This window comes from Pelodiscus sinensis, chromosome 25, assembly GCF_049634645.1.
Source record: "Pelodiscus sinensis isolate JC-2024 chromosome 25, ASM4963464v1, whole genome shotgun sequence".
In the NCBI taxonomy this organism is placed as follows: domain Eukaryota; kingdom Metazoa; phylum Chordata; order Testudines; family Trionychidae; genus Pelodiscus; species Pelodiscus sinensis.
The window spans coordinates 13,090,434-13,111,539 of NC_134735.1; the positions used below are offsets into that span (position 1 = coordinate 13,090,434).

Sequence of the window (21,106 nt, forward strand, 5' to 3'; positions counted from 1 at the left end):
CCACCGGCTCCGGCTTGCCCTTGCCGTAGCCTGACGGCAAGACACGCCCGTGGAGCGCACGCTGCAGAGCGACAAAGGGGCAGACTGTGGCCGAGGGCACGAGGAGCATGAGGGTGGCGACGGAGAGAGAAAAGCGGAGCGGCAGCAGGCCGGTCTCCGGTCTTCTTCTCCTTTGGGAATGGTGTGGAGTGTGAGAGTCCCAGGGAGACTTGAGAAGTATCCCCCGGCCTAGGTGAGGGAGGCGGCCTTTGTGCGAGCGCAGAGCTGAGCCTTCACGGCTCAGGTGCGGCTGAGCTTGCGTCCCGGCCGTGGTCGTATAGTGGTTAGTACTCTGTGCTGTGGCCGCAGCAACCTCGGTTCGAATCCGAGTCACGGCATGGCTTTTTTAGTGAGGGATCTTCAGAGCGGCAGCCTGCTTGCGCCCGAGTGCACAGAGGGCCAGCAGCTGTCCCTGGCTTGGGCTTGGGCTTGGGAGTGGAGCGGACGGGTGGCAAGGCGAGCAGGGGGACTCCTTCCTTCCTGGGTGCCAGAGTCCATGAGCAGCTCCTTCCCTCCTGGAAAGCGCTGTGCTTGGAAGGTGGGTGCAGCGGGCGCGGAAAGGAAAGGAAGGCTGTGCGGGCCTGAGAAGCTGAAGCGCTTGGAAGGCCAAGGGCTGCCGTGGCTGAGGGCGTGGCATGTGAGGAAAGGGGAGGGCAGGAAGGAAGGGTTGTGAGAGGAGGGAGAAGGTGGTGAGGAGGGCAAGTGTGGGAAGAGGGGAGGTGAGTAGCGCCCCCAAGGCCTCGTGGTCAGAGCAAGGGTGGTAGAAGTAGGAGAGGGCTGTGGGCGCGTGCAGCCCAGGGGTGTTGGAAGGCCAAGTGAGGAAGCGGAAGCGGGGCTGTTGCTCGGGGCGGCTGTGGGGTGCAGAGGCCATAGGTAGTGCGGCAGAGCAGGCTGGAGCAAGAGGCCCTGCTCCTTTCCTCGTTAGTATAGTGGTGAGTATCCCCGCCTGTCACGCGGGAGACCGGGGTTCGATTCCCCGACGGGGAGAGCGCCACCCTCCCCTTTTTGCCCGGAGGCAGAGAGATGCCGCCTGCCCCGCACGGCAAGCAGCACTCCCGCCCCGGCAGGGTGATTCTTACCCGCAGAGAGACAAGGAGCCTGCAAAGCCACCGGCTCCGGCTTGCCCTTGCCGTAGCCTGACGGCAAGACACGCCCGTGGAGCGCACGCTGCAGAGCGACAAAGGGGCAGACTGTGGCCGAGGGCACGAGGAGCATGAGGGTGGCGACGGAGAGAGAAAAGCGGAGCGGCAGCAGGCCGGTCTCCGGTCTTCTTCTCCTTTGGGAATGGTGTGGAGTGTGAGAGTCCCAGGGAGACTTGAGAAGTATCCCCCGGCCTAGGTGAGGGAGGCGGCCTTTGTGCGAGCGCAGAGCTGAGCCTTCACGGCTCAGGTGCGGCTGAGCTTGCGTCCCGGCCGTGGTCGTATAGTGGTTAGTACTCTGTGCTGTGGCCGCAGCAACCTCGGTTCGAATCCGAGTCACGGCATGGCTTTTTTAGTGAGGGATCTTCAGAGCGGCAGCCTGCTTGGGCCCGAGTGCACAGAGGGCCAGCAGCTGTCCCTGGCTTGGGCTTGGGCTTGGGAGTGGAGCGGACGGGTGGCAAGGCGAGCAGGGGGACTCCTTCCTTCCTTCCTTCCTGGGTGCCAGAGTCCATGAGCAGCTCCTTCCCTCCTGGAAAGCGCTGTGCTTGGAAGGTGGGTGCAGCGGGCGCGGAAAGGAAAGGAAGGCTGTGCGGGCCTGAGAAGCTGAAGCGCTTGGAAGGCCAAGGGCTGCCGTGGCTGAGGGCGTGGCATGTGAGGAAAGGGGAGGGCAGGAAGGAAGGGTTGTGAGAGGAGGGAGAAGGTGGTGAGGAGGGCAAGTGTGGGAAGAGGGGAGGTGAGTAGCGCCCCCAAGGCCTCGTGGTCAGAGCAAGGGTGGTAGAAGTAGGAGAGGGCTGTGGGCGCGTGCAGCCCAGGGGTGTTGGAAGGCCAAGTGAGGAAGCGGAAGCGGGGCTGTTGCTCGGGGCGGCTGTGGGGTGCAGAGGCCATAGGTAGTGCGGCAGAGCAGGCTGGAGCAAGAGGCCCTGCTCCTTTCCTCGTTAGTATAGTGGTGAGTATCCCCGCCTGTCACGCGGGAGACCGGGGTTCGATTCCCCGACGGGGAGAGCGCCACCCTCCCCTTTTTGCCCGGAGGCAGAGAGATGCCGCCTGCCCCGCACGGCAAGCAGCACTCCCGCCCCGGCAGGGTGATTCTTACCCGCAGAGAGACAAGGAGCCTGCAAAGCCACCGGCTCCGGCTTGCCCTTGCCGTAGCCTGACGGCAAGACACGCCCGTGGAGCGCACGCTGCAGAGCGACAAAGGGGCAGACTGTGGCCGAGGGCACGAGGAGCATGAGGGTGGTGACGGAGAGAGAAAAGCGGAGCGGCAGCAGGCCGGTCTCCGGTCTTCTTCTCCTTTGGGAATGGTGTGGAGTGTGAGAGTCCCAGGGAGACTTGAGAAGTATCCCCCGGCCTAGGTGAGGGAGGCGGCCTTTGTGCGAGCGCAGAGCTGAGCCTTCACGGCTCAGGTGCGGCTGAGCTTGCGTCCCGGCCGTGGTCGTATAGTGGTTAGTACTCTGTGCTGTGGCCGCAGCAACCTCGGTTCGAATCCGAGTCACGGCATGGCTTTTTTAGTGAGGGATCTTCAGAGCGGCAGCCTGCTTGCGCCCGAGTGCACAGAGGGCCAGCAGCTGTCCCTGGCTTGGGCTTGGGCTTGGGAGTGGAGCGGACGGGTGGCAAGGCGAGCAGGGGGACTCCTTCCTTCCTTCCTTCCCGGGTGCCAGAGTCCATGAGCAGCTCCTTCCCTCCTGGAAAGCGCTGTGCTTGGAAGGTGGGTGCAGCGGGCGCGGAAAGGAAAGGAAGGCTGTGCGGGCCTGAGAAGCTGAAGCGCTTGGAAGGCCAAGGGCTGCCGTGGCTGAGGGCGTGGCATGTGAGGAAAGGGGAGGGCAGGAAGGAAGGGTTGTGAGAGGAGGGAGAAGGTGGTGAGGAGGGCAAGTGTGGGAAGAGGGGAGGTGAGTAGCGCCCCCAAGGCCTCGTGGTCAGAGCAAGGGTGGTAGAAGTAGGAGAGGGCTGTGGGCGCGTGCAGCCCAGGGGTGTTGGAAGGCCAAGTGAGGAAGCGGAAGCGGGGCTGTTGCTCGGGGCGGCTGTGGGGTGCAGAGGCCATAGGTAGTGCGGCAGAGCAGGCTGGAGCAAGAGGCCCTGCTCCTTTCCTCGTTAGTATAGTGGTGAGTATCCCCGCCTGTCACGCGGGAGACCGGGGTTCGATTCCCCGACGGGGAGAGCGCCACCCTCCCCTTTTTGCCCGGAGGCAGAGAGATGCCGCCTGCCCCGCACGGCAAGCAGCACTCCCGCCCCGGCAGGGTGATTCTTACCCGCAGAGAGACAAGGAGCCTGCAAAGCCACCGGCTCCGGCTTGCCCTTGCCGTAGCCTGACGGCAAGACACGCCCGTGGAGCGCACGCTGCAGAGCGACAAAGGGGCAGACTGTGGCCGAGGGCACGAGGAGCATGAGGGTGGCGACGGAGAGAGAAAAGCGGAGCGGCAGCAGGCCGGTCTCCGGTCTTCTTCTCCTTTGGGAATGGTGTGGAGTGTGAGAGTCCCAGGGAGACTTGAGAAGTATCCCCCGGCCTAGGTGAGGGAGGCGGCCTTTGTGCGAGCGCAGAGCTGAGCCTTCACGGCTCAGGTGCGGCTGAGCTTGCGTCCCGGCCGTGGTCGTATAGTGGTTAGTACTCTGTGCTGTGGCCGCAGCAACCTCGGTTCGAATCCGAGTCACGGCATGGCTTTTTTAGTGAGGGATCTTCAGAGCGGCAGCCTGCTTGCGCCCGAGTGCACAGAGGGCCAGCAGCTGTCCCTGGCTTGGGCTTGGGCTTGGGAGTGGAGCGGACGGGTGGCAAGGCGAGCAGGGGGACTCCTTCCTTCCTTCCTTCCTGGGTGCCAGAGTCCATGAGCAGCTCCTTCCCTCCTGGAAAGCGCTGTGCTTGGAAGGTGGGTGCAGCGGGCGCGGAAAGGAAAGGAAGGCTGTGCGGGCCTGAGAAGCTGAAGCGCTTGGAAGGCCAAGGGCTGCCGTGGCTGAGGGCGTGGCATGTGAGGAAAGGGGAGGGCAGGAAGGAAGGGTTGTGAGAGGAGGGAGAAGGTGGTGAGGAGGGCAAGTGTGGGAAGAGGGGAGGTGAGTAGCGCCCCCAAGGCCTCGTGGTCAGAGCAAGGGTGGTAGAAGTAGGAGAGGGCTGTGGGCGCGTGCAGCCCAGGGGTGTTGGAAGGCCAAGTGAGGAAGCGGAAGCGGGGCTGTTGCTCGGGGCGGCTGTGGGGTGCAGAGGCCATAGGTAGTGCGGCAGAGCAGGCTGGAGCAAGAGGCCCTGCTCCTTTCCTCGTTAGTATAGTGGTGAGTATCCCCGCCTGTCACGCGGGAGACCGGGGTTCGATTCCCCGACGGGGAGAGCGCCACCCTCCCCTTTTTGCCCGGAGGCAGAGAGATGCCGCCTGCCCCGCACGGCAAGCAGCACTCCCGCCCCGGCAGGGTGATTCTTACCCGCAGAGAGACAAGGAGCCTGCAAAGCCACCGGCTCCGGCTTGCCCTTGCCGTAGCCTGACGGCAAGACACGCCCGTGGAGCGCACGCTGCAGAGCGACAAAGGGGCAGACTGTGGCCGAGGGCACGAGGAGCATGAGGGTGGTGACGGAGAGAGAAAAGCGGAGCGGCAGCAGGCCGGTCTCCGGTCTTCTTCTCCTTTGGGAATGGTGTGGAGTGTGAGAGTCCCAGGGAGACTTGAGAAGTATCCCCCGGCCTAGGTGAGGGAGGCGGCCTTTGTGCGAGCGCAGAGCTGAGCCTTCACGGCTCAGGTGCGGCTGAGCTTGCGTCCCGGCCGTGGTCGTATAGTGGTTAGTACTCTGTGCTGTGGCCGCAGCAACCTCGGTTCGAATCCGAGTCACGGCATGGCTTTTTTAGTGAGGGATCTTCAGAGCGGCAGCCTGCTTGCGCCCGAGTGCACAGAGGGCCAGCAGCTGTCCCTGGCTTGGGCTTGGGCTTGGGAGTGGAGCGGACGGGTGGCAAGGCGAGCAGGGGGACTCCTTCCTTCCTTCCTTCCCGGGTGCCAGAGTCCATGAGCAGCTCCTTCCCTCCTGGAAAGCGCTGTGCTTGGAAGGTGGGTGCAGCGGGCGCGGAAAGGAAAGGAAGGCTGTGCGGGCCTGAGAAGCTGAAGCGCTTGGAAGGCCAAGGGCTGCCGTGGCTGAGGGCGTGGCATGTGAGGAAAGGGGAGGGCAGGAAGGAAGGGTTGTGAGAGGAGGGAGAAGGTGGTGAGGAGGGCAAGTGTGGGAAGAGGGGAGGTGAGTAGCGCCCCCAAGGCCTCGTGGTCAGAGCAAGGGTGGTAGAAGTAGGAGAGGGCTGTGGGCGCGTGCAGCCCAGGGGTGTTGGAAGGCCAAGTGAGGAAGCGGAAGCGGGGCTGTTGCTCGGGGCGGCTGTGGGGTGCAGAGGCCATAGGTAGTGCGGCAGAGCAGGCTGGAGCAAGAGGCCCTGCTCCTTTCCTCGTTAGTATAGTGGTGAGTATCCCCGCCTGTCACGCGGGAGACCGGGGTTCGATTCCCCGACGGGGAGAGCGCCACCCTCCCCTTTTTGCCCGGAGGCAGAGAGATGCCGCCTGCCCCGCACGGCAAGCAGCACTCCCGCCCCGGCAGGGTGATTCTTACCCGCAGAGAGACAAGGAGCCTGCAAAGCCACCGGCTCCGGCTTGCCCTTGCCGTAGCCTGACGGCAAGACACGCCCGTGGAGCGCACGCTGCAGAGCGACAAAGGGGCAGACTGTGGCCGAGGGCACGAGGAGCATGAGGGTGGCGACGGAGAGAGAAAAGCGGAGCGGCAGCAGGCCGGTCTCCGGTCTTCTTCTCCTTTGGGAATGGTGTGGAGTGTGAGAGTCCCAGGGAGACTTGAGAAGTATCCCCCGGCCTAGGTGAGGGAGGCGGCCTTTGTGCGAGCGCAGAGCTGAGCCTTCACGGCTCAGGTGCGGCTGAGCTTGCGTCCCGGCCGTGGTCGTATAGTGGTTAGTACTCTGTGCTGTGGCCGCAGCAACCTCGGTTCGAATCCGAGTCACGGCATGGCTTTTTTAGTGAGGGATCTTCAGAGCGGCAGCCTGCTTGCGCCCGAGTGCACAGAGGGCCAGCAGCTGTCCCTGGCTTGGGCTTGGGCTTGGGAGTGGAGCGGACGGGTGGCAAGGCGAGCAGGGGGACTCCTTCCTTCCTTCCTTCCTGGGTGCCAGAGTCCATGAGCAGCTCCTTCCCTCCTGGAAAGCGCTGTGCTTGGAAGGTGGGTGCAGCGGGCGCGGAAAGGAAAGGAAGGCTGTGCGGGCCTGAGAAGCTGAAGCGCTTGGAAGGCCAAGGGCTGCCGTGGCTGAGGGCGTGGCATGTGAGGAAAGGGGAGGGCAGGAAGGAAGGGTTGTGAGAGGAGGGAGAAGGTGGTGAGGAGGGCAAGTGTGGGAAGAGGGGAGGTGAGTAGCGCCCCCAAGGCCTCGTGGTCAGAGCAAGGGTGGTAGAAGTAGGAGAGGGCTGTGGGCGCGTGCAGCCCAGGGGTGTTGGAAGGCCAAGTGAGGAAGCGGAAGCGGGGCTGTTGCTCGGGGCGGCTGTGGGGTGCAGAGGCCATAGGTAGTGCGGCAGAGCAGGCTGGAGCAAGAGGCCCTGCTCCTTTCCTCGTTAGTATAGTGGTGAGTATCCCCGCCTGTCACGCGGGAGACCGGGGTTCGATTCCCCGACGGGGAGAGCGCCACCCTCCCCTTTTTGCCCGGAGGCAGAGAGATGCCGCCTGCCCCGCACGGCAAGCAGCACTCCCGCCCCGGCAGGGTGATTCTTACCCGCAGAGAGACAAGGAGCCTGCAAAGCCACCGGCTCCGGCTTGCCCTTGCCGTAGCCTGACGGCAAGACACGCCCGTGGAGCGCACGCTGCAGAGCGACAAAGGGGCAGACTGTGGCCGAGGGCACGAGGAGCATGAGGGTGGCGACGGAGAGAGAAAAGCGGAGCGGCAGCAGGCCGGTCTCCGGTCTTCTTCTCCTTTGGGAATGGTGTGGAGTGTGAGAGTCCCAGGGAGACTTGAGAAGTATCCCCCGGCCTAGGTGAGGGAGGCGGCCTTTGTGCGAGCGCAGAGCTGAGCCTTCACGGCTCAGGTGCGGCTGAGCTTGCGTCCCGGCCGTGGTCGTATAGTGGTTAGTACTCTGTGCTGTGGCCGCAGCAACCTCGGTTCGAATCCGAGTCACGGCATGGCTTTTTTAGTGAGGGATCTTCAGAGCGGCAGCCTGCTTGCGCCCGAGTGCACAGAGGGCCAGCAGCTGTCCCTGGCTTGGGCTTGGGCTTGGGAGTGGAGCGGACGGGTGGCAAGGCGAGCAGGGGGACTCCTTCCTTCCTTCCTTCCTGGGTGCCAGAGTCCATGAGCAGCTCCTTCCCTCCTGGAAAGCGCTGTGCTTGGAAGGTGGGTGCAGCGGGCGCGGAAAGGAAAGGAAGGCTGTGCGGGCCTGAGAAGCTGAAGCGCTTGGAAGGCCAAGGGCTGCCGTGGCTGAGGGCGTGGCATGTGAGGAAAGGGGAGGGCAGGAAGGAAGGGTTGTGAGAGGAGGGAGAAGGTGGTGAGGAGGGCAAGTGTGGGAAGAGGGGAGGTGAGTAGCGCCCCCAAGGCCTCGTGGTCAGAGCAAGGGTGGTAGAAGTAGGAGAGGGCTGTGGGCGCGTGCAGCCCAGGGGTGTTGGAAGGCCAAGTGAGGAAGCGGAAGCGGGGCTGTTGCTCGGGGCGGCTGTGGGGTGCAGAGGCCATAGGTAGTGCGGCAGAGCAGGCTGGAGCAAGAGGCCCTGCTCCTTTCCTCGTTAGTATAGTGGTGAGTATCCCCGCCTGTCACGCGGGAGACCGGGGTTCGATTCCCCGACGGGGAGAGCGCCACCCTCCCCTTTTTGCCCGGAGGCAGAGAGATGCCGCCTGCCCCGCACGGCAAGCAGCACTCCCGCCCCGGCAGGGTGATTCTTACCCGCAGAGAGACAAGGAGCCTGCAAAGCCACCGGCTCCGGCTTGCCCTTGCCGTAGCCTGACGGCAAGACACGCCCGTGGAGCGCACGCTGCAGAGCGACAAAGGGGCAGACTGTGGCCGAGGGCACGAGGAGCATGAGGGTGGCGACGGAGAGAGAAAAGCGGAGCGGCAGCAGGCCGGTCTCCGGTCTTCTTCTCCTTTGGGAATGGTGTGGAGTGTGAGAGTCCCAGGGAGACTTGAGAAGTATCCCCCGGCCTAGGTGAGGGAGGCGGCCTTTGTGCGAGCGCAGAGCTGAGCCTTCACGGCTCAGGTGCGGCTGAGCTTGCGTCCCGGCCGTGGTCGTATAGTGGTTAGTACTCTGTGCTGTGGCCGCAGCAACCTCGGTTCGAATCCGAGTCACGGCATGGCTTTTTTAGTGAGGGATCTTCAGAGCGGCAGCCTGCTTGCGCCCGAGTGCACAGAGGGCCAGCAGCTGTCCCTGGCTTGGGCTTGGGCTTGGGAGTGGAGCGGACGGGTGGCAAGGCGAGCAGGGGGACTCCTTCCTTCCTTCCTTCCTGGGTGCCAGAGTCCATGAGCAGCTCCTTCCCTCCTGGAAAGCGCTGTGCTTGGAAGGTGGGTGCAGCGGGCGCGGAAAGGAAAGGAAGGCTGTGCGGGCCTGAGAAGCTGAAGCGCTTGGAAGGCCAAGGGCTGCCGTGGCTGAGGGCGTGGCATGTGAGGAAAGGGGAGGGCAGGAAGGAAGGGTTGTGAGAGGAGGGAGAAGGTGGTGAGGAGGGCAAGTGTGGGAAGAGGGGAGGTGAGTAGCGCCCCCAAGGCCTCGTGGTCAGAGCAAGGGTGGTAGAAGTAGGAGAGGGCTGTGGGCGCGTGCAGCCCAGGGGTGTTGGAAGGCCAAGTGAGGAAGCGGAAGCGGGGCTGTTGCTCGGGGCGGCTGTGGGGTGCAGAGGCCATAGGTAGTGCGGCAGAGCAGGCTGGAGCAAGAGGCCCTGCTCCTTTCCTCGTTAGTATAGTGGTGAGTATCCCCGCCTGTCACGCGGGAGACCGGGGTTCGATTCCCCGACGGGGAGAGCGCCACCCTCCCCTTTTTGCCGGGAGGCAGAGAGATGCCGCCTGCCCCGCACGGCAAGCAGCACTCCCGCCCCGGCAGGGTGATTCTTACCCGCAGAGAGACAAGGAGCCTGCAAAGCCACCGGCTCCGGCTTGCCCTTGCCGTAGCCTGACGGCAAGACACGCCCGTGGAGCGCACGCTGCAGAGCGACAAAGGGGCAGACTGTGGCCGAGGGCACGAGGAGCATGAGGGTGGCGACGGAGAGAGAAAAGCGGAGCGGCAGCAGGCCGGTCTCCGGTCTTCTTCTCCTTTGGGAATGGTGTGGAGTGTGAGAGTCCCAGGGAGACTTGAGAAGTATCCCCCGGCCTAGGTGAGGGAGGCGGCCTTTGTGCGAGCGCAGAGCTGAGCCTTCACGGCTCAGGTGCGGCTGAGCTTGCGTCCCGGCCGTGGTCGTATAGTGGTTAGTACTCTGTGCTGTGGCCGCAGCAACCTCGGTTCGAATCCGAGTCACGGCATGGCTTTTTTAGTGAGGGATCTTCAGAGCGGCAGCCTGCTTGCGCCCGAGTGCACAGAGGGCCAGCAGCTGTCCCTGGCTTGGGCTTGGGAGTGGAGCGGACGGGTGGGAAGGCGAGCAGGGGGACTCCTTCCTTCCTGGGTGCCAGAGTGCATGAGCAGCTCCTTCCCTCCTGGAAAGCGCTGTGCTTGGAAGGTGGGTGCAGCGGGCGCGGAAAGGAAAGGAAGGCTGTGCGGGCCTGAGAAGCTGAAGCGCTTGGAAGGCCAAGGGCTGCCGTGGCTGAGGGCGTGGCATGTGAGGAAAGGGGAGGGCAGGAAGGAAGGGTTGTGAGAGGAGGGAGAAGGTGGTGAGGAGGGCAAGTGTGGGAAGAGGGGAGGTGAGTAGCGCCCCCAAGGCCTCGTGGTCAGAGCAAGGGTGGTAGAAGTAGGAGAGGGCTGTGGGCGCGTGCAGCCCAGGGGTGTTGGAAGGCCAAGTGAGGAAGCGGAAGCGGGGCTGTTGCTCGGGGCGGCTGTGGGGTGCAGAGGCCATAGGTAGTGCGGCAGAGCAGGCTGGAGCAAGAGGCCCTGCTCCTTTCCTCGTTAGTATATTGGTGTGTATCCCCGCCTGTCACGCGGGAGACCGGGGTTCGATTCCCCGACGGGGAGAGCGCCACCCTCCCCTTTTTGCCCGGAGGCAGAGAGATGCCGCCTGCCCCGCACGGCAAGCAGCACTCCCGCCCCGGCAGGGTGATTCTTACCCGCAGAGAGACAAGGAGCCTGCAAAGCCACCGGCTCCGGCTTGCCCTTGCCGTAGCCTGACGGCAAGACACGCCCGTGGAGCGCACGCTGCAGAGCGACAAAGGGGCAGACTGTGGCCGAGGGCACGAGGAGCATGAGGGTGGCGACGGAGAGAGAAAAGCGGAGCGGCAGCAGGCCGGTCTCCGGTCTTCTTCTCCTTTGGGAATGGTGTGGAGTGTGAGAGTCCCAGGGAGACTTGAGAAGTATCCCCCGGCCTAGGTGAGGGAGGCGGCCTTTGTGCGAGCGCAGAGCTGAGCCTTCACGGCTCAGGTGCGGCTGAGCTTGCGTCCCGGCCGTGGTCGTATAGTGGTTAGTACTCTGTGCTGTGGCCGCAGCAACCTCGGTTCGAATCCGAGTCACGGCATGGCTTTTTTAGTGAGGGATCTTCAGAGCGGCAGCCTGCTTGCGCCCGAGTGCACAGAGGGCCAGCAGCTGTCCCTGGCTTGGGCTTGGGCTTGGGAGTGGAGCGGACGGGTGGCAAGGCGAGCAGGGGGACTCCTTCCTTCCTTCCTGGGTGCCAGAGTCCATGAGCAGCTCCTTCCCTCCTGGAAAGCGCTGTGCTTGGAAGGTGGGTGCAGCGGGCGCGGAAAGGAAAGGAAGGCTGTGCGGGCCTGAGAAGCTGAAGCGCTTGGAAGGCCAAGGGCTGCCGTGGCTGAGGGCGTGGCATGTGAGGAAAGGGGAGGGCAGGAAGGAAGGGTTGTGAGAGGAGGGAGAAGGTGGTGAGGAGGGCAAGTGTGGGAAGAGGGGAGGTGAGTAGCGCCCCCAAGGCCTCGTGGTCAGAGCAAGGGTGGTAGAAGTAGGAGAGGGCTGTGGGCGCGTGCAGCCCAGGGGTGTTGGAAGGCCAAGTGAGGAAGCGGAAGCGGGGCTGTTGCTCGGGGCGGCTGTGGGGTGCAGAGGCCATAGGTAGTGCGGCAGAGCAGGCTGGAGCAAGAGGCCCTGCTCCTTTCCTCGTTAGTATAGTGGTGAGTATCCCCGCCTGTCACGCGGGAGACCGGGGTTCGATTCCCCGACGGGGAGAGCGCCACCCTCCCCTTTTTGCCCGGAGGCAGAGAGATGCCGCCTGCCCCGCACGGCAAGCAGCACTCCCGCCCCGGCAGGGTGATTCTTACCCGCAGAGAGACAAGGAGCCTGCAAAGCCACCGGCTCCGGCTTGCCCTTGCCGTAGCCTGACGGCAAGACACGCCCGTGGAGCGCACGCTGCAGAGCGACAAAGGGGCAGACTGTGGCCGAGGGCACGAGGAGCATGAGGGTGGCGACGGAGAGAGAAAAGCGGAGCGGCAGCAGGCCGGTCTCCGGTCTTCTTCTCCTTTGGGAATGGTGTGGAGTGTGAGAGTCCCAGGGAGACTTGAGAAGTATCCCCCGGCCTAGGTGAGGGAGGCGGCCTTTGTGCGAGCGCAGAGCTGAGCCTTCACGGCTCAGGTGCGGCTGAGCTTGCGTCCCGGCCGTGGTCGTATAGTGGTTAGTACTCTGTGCTGTGGCCGCAGCAACCTCGGTTCGAATCCGAGTCACGGCATGGCTTTTTTAGTGAGGGATCTTCAGAGCGGCAGCCTGCTTGCGCCCGAGTGCACAGAGGGCCAGCAGCTGTCCCTGGCTTGGGCTTGGGAGTGGAGCGGACGGGTGGCAAGGCGAGCAGGGGGACTCCTTCCTTCCTTCCTTCCTGGGTGCCAGAGTCCATGAGCAGCTCCTTCCCTCCTGGAAAGCGCTGTGCTTGGAAGGTGGGTGCAGCGGGCGCGGAAAGGAAAGGAAGGCTGTGCGGGCCTGAGAAGCTGAAGCGCTTGGAAGGCCAAGGGCTGCCGTGGCTGAGGGCGTGGCATGTGAGGAAAGGGGAGGGCAGGAAGGAAGGGTTGTGAGAGGAGGGAGAAGGTAGTGAGGAGGGCAAGTGTGGGAAGAGGGGAGGTGGGAGAGGAGGTGAGTAGCGCCCCCAAGGCCTCGTGGTCAGAGCAAGGGTGGTAGAAGTAGGAGAGGGCTGTGGGCGCGTGCAGCCCAGGGGTGTTGGAAGGCCAAGTGAGGAAGCGGAAGCGGGGCTGTTGCTCGGGGCGGCTGTGGGGTGCAGAGGCCATAGGTAGTGCGGCAGAGCAGGCTGGAGCAAGAGCCCCTGCTCCTTTCCTCGTTAGTATAGTGGTGAGTATCCCCGCCTGTCACGCGGGAGACCGGGGTTCGATTCCCCGACGGGGAGAGCGCCACCCTCCCCTTTTTGCCCGGAGGCAGAGAGATGCCGCCTGCCCCGCACGGCAAGCAGCACTCCCGCCCCGGCAGGGTGATTCTTACCCGCAGAGAGACAAGGAGCCTGCAAAGCCACCGGCTCCGGCTTGCCCTTGCCGTAGCCTGACGGCAAGACACGCCCGTGGAGCGCACGCTGCAGAGCGACAAAGGGGCAGACTGTGGCCGAGGGCACGAGGAGCATGAGGGTGGCGACGGAGAGAGAAAAGCGGAGCGGCAGCAGGCCGGTCTCCGGTCTTCTTCTCCTTTGGGAATGGTGTGGAATGTGAGAGTCCCAGGGAGACTTGAGAAGTATCCCCCGGCCTAGGTGAGGGAGGCGGCCTTTGTGCGAGCGCAGAGCTGAGCCTTCACGGCTCAGGTGCGGCTGAGCTTGCGTCCCGGCCGTGGTCGTATAGTGGTTAGTACTCTGTGCTGTGGCCGCAGCAACCTCGGTTCGAATCCGAGTCACGGCATGGCTTTTTTAGTGAGCGATCTTCAGAGCGGCAGCCTGCTTGCGCCCGAGTGCACAGAGGGCCAGCAGCTGTCCCTGGCTTGGGCTTGGGCTTGGGCTTGGGAGTGGAGCGGACGGGTGGCAAGGCGAGCAGGGGGACTCCTTCCTTCCTGGGTGCCAGAGTCCATGAGCAGCTCCTTCCCTCCTGGAAAGCGCTGTGCTTGGAAGGTGGGTGCAGCGGGCGCGGAAAGGAAAGGAAGGCTGTGCGGGCCTGAGAAGCTGAAGCGCTTGGAAGGCCAAGGGCTGCCGTGGCTGAGGGCGTGGCATGTGAGGAAAGGGGAGGGCAGGAAGGAAGGGTTGTGAGAGGAGGGAGAAGGTGGTGAGGAGGGCAAGTGTGGGAAGAGAGGAGGTGAGTAGCGCCCCCAAGGCCTCGTGGTCAGAGCAAGGGTGGTAGAAGTAGGAGAGGGCTGTGGGCGCGTGCAGCCCAGGGGTGTTGGAAGGCCAAGTGAGGAAGCGGAAGCGGGGCTGTTGCTCGGGGCGGCTGTGGGGTGCAGAGGCCATAGGTAGTGTGGCAGAGCAGGCTGGAGCAAGAGGCCCTGCTCCTTTCCTCGTTAGTATAGTGGTGAGTATCCCCGCCTGTCACGCGGGAGACCGGGGTTCGATTCCCCGACGGGGAGAGCGCCACCCTCCCCTTTTTGCCCGGAGGCAGAGAGATGCCGCCTGCCCCGCACGGCAAGCAGCACTCCCGCCCCGGCAGGGTGATTCTTACCCGCAGAGAGACAAGGAGCCTGCAAAGCCACCGGCTCCGGCTTGCCCTTGCCGTAGCCTGACGGCAAGACACGCCCGTGGAGCGCACGCTGCAGAGCGACAAAGGGGCAGACTGTGGCCGAGGGCACGAGGAGCATGAGGGTGGCGACGGAGAGAGAAAAGCGGAGCGGCAGCAGGCCGGTCTCCGGTCTTCTTCTCCTTTGGGAATGGTGTGGAATGTGAGAGTCCCAGGGAGACTTGAGAAGTATCCCCCGGCCTAGGTGAGGGAGGCGGCCTTTGTGCGAGCGCAGAGCTGAGCCTTCACGGCTCAGGTGCGGCTGAGCTTGCGTCCCGGCCGTGGTCGTATAGTGGTTAGTACTCTGTGCTGTGGCCGCAGCAACCTCGGTTCGAATCCGAGTCACGGCATGGCTTTTTTAGTGAGCGATCTTCAGAGCGGCAGCCTGCTTGCGCCCGAGTGCACAGAGGGCCAGCAGCTGTCCCTGGCTTGGGCTTGGGCTTGGGCTTGGGAGTGGAGCGGACGGGTGGCAAGGCGAGCAGGGGGACTCCTTCCTTCCTGGGTGCCAGAGTCCATGAGCAGCTCCTTCCCTCCTGGAAAGCGCTGTGCTTGGAAGGTGGGTGCAGCGGGCGCGGAAAGGAAAGGAAGGCTGTGCGGGCCTGAGAAGCTGAAGCGCTTGGAAGGCCAAGGGCTGCCGTGGCTGAGGGCGTGGCATGTGAGGAAAGGGGAGGGCAGGAAGGAAGGGTTGTGAGAGGAGGGAGAAGGTGGTGAGGAGGGCAAGTGTGGGAAGAGGGGAGGTGGGAGAGGAGGTGAGTAGCGCCCCCAAGGCCTCGTGGTCAGAGCAAGGGTGGTAGAAGTAGGAGAGGGCTGTGGGCGCGTGCAGCCCAGGGGTGTTGGAAGGCCAAGTGAGGAAGCGGAAGCGGGGCTGTTGCTCGGGGCGGCTGTGGGGTGCAGAGGCCATAGGTAGTGTGGCAGAGCAGGCTGGAGCAAGAGGCCCTGCTCCTTTCCTCGTTAGTATAGTGGTGAGTATCCCCGCCTGTCACGCGGGAGACCGGGGTTCGATTCCCCGACGGGGAGAGCGCCACCCTCCCCTTTTTGCCCGGAGGCAGAGAGATGCCGCCTGCCCCGCACGGCAAGCAGCACTCCCGCCCCGGCAGGGTGATTCTTACCCGCAGAGAGACAAGGAGCCTGCAAAGCCACCGGCTCCGGCTTGCCCTTGCCGTAGCCTGACGGCAAGACACGCCCGTGGAGCGCACGCTGCAGAGCGACAAAGGGGCAGACTGTGGCCGAGGGCACGAGGAGCATGAGGGTGGCGACGGAGAGAGAAAAGCGGAGCGGCAGCAGGCCGGTCTCCGGTCTTCTTCTCCTTTGGGAATGGTGTGGAGTGTGAGAGTCCCAGGGAGACTTGAGAAGTATCCCCCGGCCTAGGTGAGGGAGGCGGCCTTTGTGCGAGCGCAGAGCTGAGCCTTCACGGCTCAGGTGCGGCTGAGCTTGCGTCCCGGCCGTGGTCGTATAGTGGTTAGTACTCTGTGCTGTGGCCGCAGCAACCTCGGTTCGAATCCGAGTCACGGCATGGCTTTTTTAGTGAGGGATCTTCAGAGCGGCAGCCTGCTTGCGCCCGAGTGCACAGAGGGCCAGCAGCTGTCCCTGGCTTGGGCTTGGGCTTGGGCTTGGGAGTGGAGCGGACGGGTGGCAAGGCGAGCAGGGGGACTCCTTCCTTCCTTCCTTCCTGGGTGCCAGAGTCCATGAGCAGCTCCTTCCCTCCTGGAAAGCGCTGTGCTTGGAAGGTGGGTGCAGCGGGCGCGGAAAGGAAAGGAAGGCTGTGCGGGCCTGAGAAGCTGAAGCGCTTGGAAGGCCAAGGGCTGCCGTGGCTGAGGGCGTGGCATGTGAGGAAAGGGGAGGGCAGGAAGGAAGGGTTGTGAGAGGAGGGAGAAGGTAGTGAGGAGGGCAAGTGTGGGAAGAGGGGAGGTGGGAGAGGAGGTGAGTAGCGCCCCCAAGGCCTCGTGGTCAGAGCAAGGGTGGTAGAAGTAGGAGAGGGCTGTGGGCGCATGCAGCCCAGGGGTGTTGGAAGGCCAAGTGAGGAAGCGGAAGCGGGGCTGTTGCTCGGGGCGGCTGTGGGGTGCAGAGGCCATAGGTAGTGCGGCAGAGCAGGCTGGAGCAAGAGCCCCTGCTCCTTTCCTCGTTAGTATAGTGGTGAGTATCCCCGCCTGTCACGCGGGAGACCGGGGTTCGATTCCCCGACGGGGAGAGCGCCACCCTCCCCTTTTTGCCCGGAGGCAGAGAGATGCCGCCTGCCCCGCACGGCAAGCAGCACTCCCGCCCCGGCAGGGTGATTCTTACCCGCAGAGAGACAAGGAGCCTGCAAAGCCACCGGCTCCGGCTTGCCCTTGCCGTAGCCTGACGGCAAGACACGCCCGTGGAGCGCACGCTGCAGAGCGACAAAGGGGCAGACTGTGGCCGAGGGCACGAGGAGCATGAGGGTGGCGACGGAGAGAGAAAAGCGGAGCGGCAGCAGGCCGGTCTCCGGTCTTCTTCTCCTTTGGGAATGGTGTGGAATGTGAGAGTCCCAGGGAGACTTGAGAAGTATCCCCCGGCCTAGGTGAGGGAGGCGGCCTTTGTGCGAGCGCAGAGCTGAGCCTTCACGGCTCAGGTGCGGCTGAGCTTGCGTCCCGGCCGTGGTCGTATAGTGGTTACTACTCTGTGCTGTGGCCGCAGCAACCTCGGTTCGAATCCGAGTCACGGCATGGCTTTTTTAGTGAGGGATCTTCAGAGCGGCAGCCTGCTTGCGCCCGAGTGCACAGAGGGCCAGCAGCTGTCCCTGGCTTGGGCTTGGGCTTGGGAGTGGAGCGGACGGGTGGCAAGGCGAGCAGGGGGACTCCTTCCTTCCTTCCTTCCTGGGTGCCAGAGTCCATGAGCAGCTCCTTCCCTCCTGGAAAGCGCTGTGCTTGGAAGGTGGGTGCAGCGGGCGCGGAAAGGAAAGGAAGGCTGTGCGGGCCTGAGAAGCTGAAGCGCTTGGAAGGCCAAGGGCTGCCGTGGCTGAGGGCGTGGCATGTGAGGAAAGGGGAGGGCAGGAAGGAAGGGTTGTGAGAGGAGGGAGAAGGTGGTGAGGAGGGCAAGTGTGGGAAGAGGGGAGGTGGGAGAGGAGGTGAGTAGCGCCCCCAAGGCCTCGTGGTCAGAGCAAGGGTGGTAGAAGTAGGAGAGGGCTGTGGGCGCGTGCAGCCCAGGGGTGTTGGAAGGCCAAGTGAGGAAGCGGAAGCGGGGCTGTTGCTCGGGGCGGCTGTGGGGTGCAGAGGCCATAGGTAGTGTGGCAGAGCAGGCTGGAGCAAGAGGCCCTGCTCCTTTCCTCGTTAGTATAGTGGTGAGTATCCCCGCCTGTCACGCGGGAGACCGGGGTTCGATTCCCCGACGGGGAGAGCGCCACCCTCCTCTTTTTGCCCGGAGGCAGAGAGATGCCGCCTGTCCCGCACGGCAAGCAGCACTCCCGCCCCGGCAGGGTGATTCTTACCCGCAGAGAGACAAGGAGCCTGCAAAGCCACCGGCTCCGGCTTGCCCTTGCCGTAGCCTGACGGCAAGACACGCCCGTGGAGCGCACGCTGCAGAGCGACAAAGGGGCAGACTGTGGCCGAGGGCACGAGGAGCATGAGGGTGGCGACGGAGAGAGAAAAGCGGAGCGGCAGCAGGCCGGTCTCCGGTCTTCTTCTCCTTTGGGAATGGTGTGGAGTGTGAGAGTCCCAGGGAGACTTGAGAAGTATCCCCCGGCCTAGGTGAGGGAGGCGGCCTTTGTGCGAGCGCAGAGCTGAGCCTTCACGGCTCAGGTGCGGCTGAGCTTGCGTCCCGGCCGTGGTCGTATAGTGGTTAGTACTCTGTGCTGTGGCCGCAGCAACCTCGGTTCGAATCCGAGTCACGGCATGGCTATTTTAGTGAGCGATCTTCAGAGCGGCAGCCTGCTTGCGCCCGAGTGCACAGAGGGCCAGCAGCTGTCCCTGGCTTGGGCTTGGGCTTGGGAGTGGAGCGGACGGGTGGCAAGGCGAGCAGGGGGACTCCTTCCTTCCTGGGTGCCAGAGTCCATGAGCAGCTCCTTCCCTCCTGGAAAGCGCTGTGCTTGGAAGGTGGGTGCAGCGGGCGCGGAAAGGAAAGGAAGGCTGTGCGGGCCTGAGAAGCTGAAGCGCTTGGAAGGCCAAGGGCTGCCGTGGCTGAGGGCGTGGCATGTGAGGAAAGGGGAGGGCAGGAAGGAAGGGTTGTGAGAGGAGGGAGAAGGTGGTGAGGAGGGCAAGTGTGGGAAGAGGGGAGGTGAGTAGCGCCCCCAAGGCCTCGTGGTCAGAGCAAGGGTGGTAGAAGTAGGAGAGGGCTGTGGGCGCGTGCAGCCCAGGGGTGTTGGAAGGCCAAGTGAGGAAGCGGAAGCGGGGCTGTTGCTCGGGGCGGCTGTGGGGTGCAGAGGCCATAGGTAGTGTGGCAGAGCAGGCTGGAGCAAGAGGCCCTGCTCCTTTCCTCGTTAGTATAGTGGTGAGTATCCCCGCCTGTCACGCGGGAGACCGGGGTTCGATTCCCCGACGGGGAGAGCGCCACCCTCCCCTTTTTGCCCGGAGGCAGAGAGATGCCGCCTGCCCCGCACGGCAAGCAGCACTCCCGCCCCGGCAGGGTGATTCTTACCCGCAGAGAGACAAGGAGCCTGCAAAGCCACCGGCTCCGGCTTGCCCTTGCCGTAGCCTGACGGCAAGACACGCCCGTGGAGCGCACGCTGCAGAGCGACAAAGGGGCAGACTGTGGCCGAGGGCACGAGGAGCATGAGGGTGGCGACGGAGAGAGAAAAGCGGAGCGGCAGCAGGCCGGTCTCCGGTCTTCTTCTCCTTTGGGAATGGTGTGGAGTGTGAGAGTCCCAGGGAGACTTGAGAAGTATCCCCCGGCCTAGGTGAGGGAGGCGGCCTTTGTGCGAGCGCAGAGCTGAGCCTTCACGGCTCAGGTGCGGCTGAGCTTGCGTTCCGGCCGTGGTCGTATAGTGGTTAGTACTCTGTGCTGTGGCCGCAGCAACCTCGGTTCGAATCCGAGTCACGGCATGGCTTTTTTAGTGAGGGATCTTCAGAGCGGCAGCCTGCTTGCGCCCGAGTGCACAGAGGGCCAGCAGCTGTCCCTGGCTTGGGCTTGGGCTTGGGAGTGGAGCGGACGGGTGGCAAGGCGAGCAGGGGGACTCCTTCCTTCCTGGGTGCCAGAGTCCATGAGCAGCTCCTTCCCTCCTGGAAAGCGCTGTGCTTGGAAGGTGGGTGCAGCGGGCGCGGAAAGGAAAGGAAGGCTGTGCGGGCCTGAGAAGCTGAAGCGCTTGGAAGGCCAAGGGCTGCCGTGGCTGAGGGCGTGGCATGTGAGGAAAGGGGAGGGCAGGAAGGAAGGGTTGTGAGAGGAGGGAGAAGGTAGTGAGGAGGGCAAGTGTGGGAAGAGGGGAGGTGGGAGAGGAGGTGAGTAGCGCCCCCAAGGCCTCGTGGTCAGAGCAAGGGTGGTAGAAGTAGGAGAGGGCTGTGGGCGCGTGCAGCCCAGGGGTGTTGGAAGGCCAAGTGAGGAAGCGGAAGCGGGGCTGTTGCTCGGGGCGGCTGTGGGGTGCAGAGGCCATAGGTAGTGCGGCAGAGCAGGCTGGAGCAAGAGCCCCTGCTCCTTTCCTTGTTAGTATAGTGGTGAGTATCCCCGCCTGTCACGCGGGAGACCGGGGTTCGATTCCCCGACGGGGAGAGCGCCACCCTCCCCTTTTTGCCCGGAGGCAGAGAGATGCCGCCTGCCCCGCACGGCAAGCAGCACTCCCGCCCCGGCAGGGTGATTCTTACCCGCAGAGAGACAAGGAGCCTGCAAAGCCACCGGCTCCGGCTTGCCCTTGCCGTAGCCTGACGGCAAGACACGCCCGTGGAGCGCACGCTGCAGAGCGACAAAGGGGCAGACTGTGGCCGAGGGCACGAGGAGCATGAGGGTGGCGACGGAGAGAGAAAAGCGGAGCGGCAGCAGGCCGGTCTCCGGTCTTCTTCTCCTTTGGGAATGGTGTGGAATGTGAGAGTCCCAGGGAGACTTGAGAAGTATCCCCCGGCCTAGGTGAGGGAGGCGGCCTTGTGACGGCGCGTTGGGGGTTCCCCGTCTCCTGCACCCCGAAATGGCACAAACAGACTGCACCAGCCAGTGGAATTGAGGGTGGTTTATTGCTCCTCCAGCACAGCGCAGCACAGATGTAATCTGGTTACAGGAACTGGGCTAGGATGCCTCAGGCCCCCTTGAGATGGGGGAGACTGGGCCCCTAAACTCCAGCCCCTTCCCCTAGGCTCTCCTCCATGCTCTTCCACAGTCTAACTAAATTCCCCTCCAGCCCTGCCCCCGCAGTCAGGGCAGCATTCCACCTTCCTTTGTTCCTCTCCATGGGGGGTGTCTGGCCATACTGGTTCAACCAGTTTGGCCTTATCTCTGCCTAGCCAGGTTTTCCCTGCTGGGTCTTGCTCCAGACAGCAGGGGTCACCACAGCCCAGCAATTACCCCCACTACGTCACAGTTCTCCCCCCTCCGAGAGCGAACTGAGCAGGGTCACTCCGCTCGTGACCTAGGGAAGTTCGGGTCCTCTGCGTGGGAACCCGCCCCGGGGACATGGGTGCTCCCCTTGACTCGGGCCGGCCGTGGCAAGGCCCCACATGAGCTGGCTTCCCTCTGTCCACTCGCCGCCCCGCTCCAGGGCGACTGGCGCAGGCCTGTCCTCGGGGGTCACACCCACCCTTCCGCTGGCCTTGATCTCTGGCCAGGGTCTCTCGGGCCGGGGCCATGAGCCCAGCGAGCCTTCTCTGGACAGCCAGGGCGGCTTCCACCCCCGATGCTCCATCCAGGGAGGTCTTCCCCTCCCATAACTCTCTCAGCAAGCCCAGAGGGTCTATCTGGGGTAGAGACCCCCAAGCCGCTTTCCTCCTGTCTTGGGCCTTCCCGCCCCTCTGGCAGGAGTCACAGGACCGGCAGTACCGCTGCACGGCTGTAAAGATTCCTGGCCAATAGAAGTGCTGGAGCAGCTTCAGCCGGGTGCTCCAGATCCCCCGGTGGCCCCCAACGGGGACATCGTGGGCCAAATACAGCAGCTTGAGGCGATACTTTCGGGGGACGACCAGCTGCCGCTCTACCCTCCATGCCCTCGCCTTCCTGGGGGGGAGCCACTCACAGAACAGGAGCCCACGCTCCCGCAGGAATCTCTCCTGGCCACCTCTCCCCCGGGGCTGAGCTGCACGGAGGCCAGCCTGGTCCCTCAGCCTCTGCAAGGAGGGGTCTGCCTGCACCTCAGCCTGGAATTCAGCTGCTGAGGCAGGGATCGGGATCTGTCCCCC

The 21,106-nt window shown here is 64.2% G+C and overlaps 32 non-coding genes across 32 annotated transcripts; all 32 read left to right on the top strand.

Annotated features, from left to right (window-relative positions):
• Window positions 1–305: 305 nt before the first annotated feature.
• Window positions 306–377, top strand: TRNAH-GUG (transfer RNA histidin (anticodon GUG)). Its single transcript has one exon. It is a non-coding gene; the product is annotated as a tRNA-His (tRNA).
• Window positions 378–954: 577 nt separating this feature from the next.
• Window positions 955–1,026, top strand: TRNAD-GUC (transfer RNA aspartic acid (anticodon GUC)). Its single transcript has one exon. It is a non-coding gene; the product is annotated as a tRNA-Asp (tRNA).
• Window positions 1,027–1,450: 424 nt separating this feature from the next.
• On the top strand, window positions 1,451–1,522 carry TRNAH-GUG (transfer RNA histidin (anticodon GUG)). Its single transcript has one exon. It is a non-coding gene; the product is annotated as a tRNA-His (tRNA).
• Window positions 1,523–2,107: 585 nt separating this feature from the next.
• Window positions 2,108–2,179, top strand: TRNAD-GUC (transfer RNA aspartic acid (anticodon GUC)). Its single transcript has one exon. It is a non-coding gene; the product is annotated as a tRNA-Asp (tRNA).
• A 424-nt stretch (window positions 2,180–2,603) lies between these two features.
• On the top strand, window positions 2,604–2,675 carry TRNAH-GUG (transfer RNA histidin (anticodon GUG)). Its single transcript has one exon. It is a non-coding gene; the product is annotated as a tRNA-His (tRNA).
• A 585-nt stretch (window positions 2,676–3,260) lies between these two features.
• Window positions 3,261–3,332, top strand: TRNAD-GUC (transfer RNA aspartic acid (anticodon GUC)). Its single transcript has one exon. It is a non-coding gene; the product is annotated as a tRNA-Asp (tRNA).
• Window positions 3,333–3,756: 424 nt separating this feature from the next.
• On the top strand, window positions 3,757–3,828 carry TRNAH-GUG (transfer RNA histidin (anticodon GUG)). Its single transcript has one exon. It is a non-coding gene; the product is annotated as a tRNA-His (tRNA).
• A 585-nt stretch (window positions 3,829–4,413) lies between these two features.
• TRNAD-GUC (transfer RNA aspartic acid (anticodon GUC)) lies at window positions 4,414–4,485 on the top strand. The gene has a single exon. It is a non-coding gene; the product is annotated as a tRNA-Asp (tRNA).
• A 424-nt stretch (window positions 4,486–4,909) lies between these two features.
• On the top strand, window positions 4,910–4,981 carry TRNAH-GUG (transfer RNA histidin (anticodon GUG)). Its single transcript has one exon. It is a non-coding gene; the product is annotated as a tRNA-His (tRNA).
• A 585-nt stretch (window positions 4,982–5,566) lies between these two features.
• Window positions 5,567–5,638, top strand: TRNAD-GUC (transfer RNA aspartic acid (anticodon GUC)). The gene has a single exon. It is a non-coding gene; the product is annotated as a tRNA-Asp (tRNA).
• A 424-nt stretch (window positions 5,639–6,062) lies between these two features.
• On the top strand, window positions 6,063–6,134 carry TRNAH-GUG (transfer RNA histidin (anticodon GUG)). The gene has a single exon. It is a non-coding gene; the product is annotated as a tRNA-His (tRNA).
• Window positions 6,135–6,719: 585 nt separating this feature from the next.
• Window positions 6,720–6,791, top strand: TRNAD-GUC (transfer RNA aspartic acid (anticodon GUC)). The gene has a single exon. It is a non-coding gene; the product is annotated as a tRNA-Asp (tRNA).
• A 424-nt stretch (window positions 6,792–7,215) lies between these two features.
• Window positions 7,216–7,287, top strand: TRNAH-GUG (transfer RNA histidin (anticodon GUG)). Its single transcript has one exon. It is a non-coding gene; the product is annotated as a tRNA-His (tRNA).
• Window positions 7,288–7,872: 585 nt separating this feature from the next.
• TRNAD-GUC (transfer RNA aspartic acid (anticodon GUC)) lies at window positions 7,873–7,944 on the top strand. Its single transcript has one exon. It is a non-coding gene; the product is annotated as a tRNA-Asp (tRNA).
• Window positions 7,945–8,368: 424 nt separating this feature from the next.
• TRNAH-GUG (transfer RNA histidin (anticodon GUG)) lies at window positions 8,369–8,440 on the top strand. The gene has a single exon. It is a non-coding gene; the product is annotated as a tRNA-His (tRNA).
• Window positions 8,441–9,025: 585 nt separating this feature from the next.
• TRNAD-GUC (transfer RNA aspartic acid (anticodon GUC)) lies at window positions 9,026–9,097 on the top strand. The gene has a single exon. It is a non-coding gene; the product is annotated as a tRNA-Asp (tRNA).
• Window positions 9,098–9,521: 424 nt separating this feature from the next.
• TRNAH-GUG (transfer RNA histidin (anticodon GUG)) lies at window positions 9,522–9,593 on the top strand. The gene has a single exon. It is a non-coding gene; the product is annotated as a tRNA-His (tRNA).
• A 1,067-nt stretch (window positions 9,594–10,660) lies between these two features.
• TRNAH-GUG (transfer RNA histidin (anticodon GUG)) lies at window positions 10,661–10,732 on the top strand. The gene has a single exon. It is a non-coding gene; the product is annotated as a tRNA-His (tRNA).
• Window positions 10,733–11,313: 581 nt separating this feature from the next.
• TRNAD-GUC (transfer RNA aspartic acid (anticodon GUC)) lies at window positions 11,314–11,385 on the top strand. The gene has a single exon. It is a non-coding gene; the product is annotated as a tRNA-Asp (tRNA).
• A 424-nt stretch (window positions 11,386–11,809) lies between these two features.
• TRNAH-GUG (transfer RNA histidin (anticodon GUG)) lies at window positions 11,810–11,881 on the top strand. The gene has a single exon. It is a non-coding gene; the product is annotated as a tRNA-His (tRNA).
• Window positions 11,882–12,472: 591 nt separating this feature from the next.
• Window positions 12,473–12,544, top strand: TRNAD-GUC (transfer RNA aspartic acid (anticodon GUC)). Its single transcript has one exon. It is a non-coding gene; the product is annotated as a tRNA-Asp (tRNA).
• A 424-nt stretch (window positions 12,545–12,968) lies between these two features.
• On the top strand, window positions 12,969–13,040 carry TRNAH-GUG (transfer RNA histidin (anticodon GUG)). Its single transcript has one exon. It is a non-coding gene; the product is annotated as a tRNA-His (tRNA).
• Window positions 13,041–13,623: 583 nt separating this feature from the next.
• Window positions 13,624–13,695, top strand: TRNAD-GUC (transfer RNA aspartic acid (anticodon GUC)). The gene has a single exon. It is a non-coding gene; the product is annotated as a tRNA-Asp (tRNA).
• Window positions 13,696–14,119: 424 nt separating this feature from the next.
• Window positions 14,120–14,191, top strand: TRNAH-GUG (transfer RNA histidin (anticodon GUG)). Its single transcript has one exon. It is a non-coding gene; the product is annotated as a tRNA-His (tRNA).
• Window positions 14,192–14,786: 595 nt separating this feature from the next.
• Window positions 14,787–14,858, top strand: TRNAD-GUC (transfer RNA aspartic acid (anticodon GUC)). Its single transcript has one exon. It is a non-coding gene; the product is annotated as a tRNA-Asp (tRNA).
• A 424-nt stretch (window positions 14,859–15,282) lies between these two features.
• On the top strand, window positions 15,283–15,354 carry TRNAH-GUG (transfer RNA histidin (anticodon GUG)). The gene has a single exon. It is a non-coding gene; the product is annotated as a tRNA-His (tRNA).
• A 603-nt stretch (window positions 15,355–15,957) lies between these two features.
• TRNAD-GUC (transfer RNA aspartic acid (anticodon GUC)) lies at window positions 15,958–16,029 on the top strand. Its single transcript has one exon. It is a non-coding gene; the product is annotated as a tRNA-Asp (tRNA).
• Window positions 16,030–17,122: 1,093 nt separating this feature from the next.
• Window positions 17,123–17,194, top strand: TRNAD-GUC (transfer RNA aspartic acid (anticodon GUC)). The gene has a single exon. It is a non-coding gene; the product is annotated as a tRNA-Asp (tRNA).
• A 424-nt stretch (window positions 17,195–17,618) lies between these two features.
• On the top strand, window positions 17,619–17,690 carry TRNAH-GUG (transfer RNA histidin (anticodon GUG)). Its single transcript has one exon. It is a non-coding gene; the product is annotated as a tRNA-His (tRNA).
• A 577-nt stretch (window positions 17,691–18,267) lies between these two features.
• TRNAD-GUC (transfer RNA aspartic acid (anticodon GUC)) lies at window positions 18,268–18,339 on the top strand. Its single transcript has one exon. It is a non-coding gene; the product is annotated as a tRNA-Asp (tRNA).
• A 424-nt stretch (window positions 18,340–18,763) lies between these two features.
• Window positions 18,764–18,835, top strand: TRNAH-GUG (transfer RNA histidin (anticodon GUG)). The gene has a single exon. It is a non-coding gene; the product is annotated as a tRNA-His (tRNA).
• Window positions 18,836–19,424: 589 nt separating this feature from the next.
• Window positions 19,425–19,496, top strand: TRNAD-GUC (transfer RNA aspartic acid (anticodon GUC)). The gene has a single exon. It is a non-coding gene; the product is annotated as a tRNA-Asp (tRNA).
• Window positions 19,497–21,106: the final 1,610 nt, after the last annotated feature.